Source organism: Propithecus coquereli, unplaced genomic scaffold, assembly GCF_000956105.1.
Source record: "Propithecus coquereli isolate 6110/MARCELLA unplaced genomic scaffold, Pcoq_1.0 Scaffold64, whole genome shotgun sequence".
Classification (NCBI taxonomy): Eukaryota; Metazoa; Chordata; class Mammalia; order Primates; family Indriidae; genus Propithecus; species Propithecus coquereli.
In genome coordinates, this window is record NW_012152396.1 from 3,853,364 (window position 1) to 3,854,923 (window position 1,560).

Genomic DNA, 1,560 nt, shown 5'->3' on the forward strand with positions numbered 1-1,560 from the left:
TTGTTAGGTTCAGAGAAAATGGACAAGATTAAATATAAAGATCTTGGGTTAAGTTTATGGAGAAATTTCCCATGAAGATTTATTTTAAAAGCCACGAGTTACCAAAAAAGCAAGAATACCTTAAACTCCAGAGGTATTTGGAAAATAAAGTTTAAATAGATTCTACTCTGTCTGAATTATTTGGTGTGGGACTGTTCGAGGATAGGGGGAAGTACTAAATTAATAAATGTCTAACCATTTTCCACAGACTCTTATAGGCTCTTAGGAGGGAAAGTCAGCCGTCCCTGAAGATACCTGTGTATGTGTGTGTGAGCACCTTACCAGTGCCATTCTAGGCGTCCCTTCCCACTTTAGCTAAACAAGATCTCACTTGATCTGTCTGGATTTCCACAAATGATTTTTACTTGAATAAAGACTATAACAGGTAAAAATTGGGGAAAACTTCTGGACTTAATGTAGAGGTTTATACTGCTATATGTGTAGGGGGTAAAGAAATTCTGATTCAGTGCTAACAGTTTTGTTCCTCTTGAGTTCCTCTACCTAACCATGTGGTGAAATATGGGATTAGCCTAGACTAGCTTTAAAATTCAGTAAGAAGGTGATGTTGATAGTCTGTTTCTACCCCATAGCAAAAGAATCTCACATTTTTATGAGGAGGAAGTAATTTTTATTTATTCCAAATCTGGGGTCTTGAAAGTGGGAGAATTATAGCTAATTAAGTCTTTAAGCTAAAGGACTAGGCCTGTGGGAAAGTCTGAGACCTTGATCAAAGGCGTTGGAGCCCACTTCAGGTATGGAACAGGTAAGTCTTAAAGTTTTTCTATTTGGGGATCATAGCTGTTTAGGCCTTGCTTATTTGTTGTTGTTGTTGTTTTTGTTTTTTTCCCCTAGGGGTCCAGAGTGATCAAATAGTACTAGTCTCTTTTGGGAGGCTAAATGATTCCAGAAAATGTCAATGTAGAATCTTTGCTGGGATCTGCATTTTACTTTTATGAATAATAAAACAAATCTAATATTTAAAAACAAATCGACAAAATAATGTTTCAGCTGCTCACAATATTATTCAAGAACCTGGCCAAACTATGCCGTTTTTCCTTTCCTACTCGGCAGAGAAATCAACTTAGTGTAACTCTCAGACAACCCACTCTACCCAATAAGCTTTCTGCTTCATAGGAGTAGAAACAGAAACACAAGATCAAAGGGCTTTTAAAAGCCTCACGCAGATGTGACAGGCTGACTCCTCTAGCTGGGAACGAGCTGCGGGTTTGCACAGTGAACAAGACCCCAAGCACAACTGGCCTTTGCTGTTTATACGGACACTGGAAATGATTATTAACAAACTGAATGAGATATGCTTTATAGTAAAGATACCTTCATAGTGTTTTGCTTTTCAACTTTACCCTAAATGTGTAATGCTGACATTGGCCCCAGGGGTTCCTGAGATATTTATATTAATTTGGGCTTTCAGTGATGATTTGTAATAATAGTCTTTTTCTTGGAAATCCTGCCATAAATGACATAAAGAACTTATATTTTTAATTGAATTTGTTTTTATTTTTC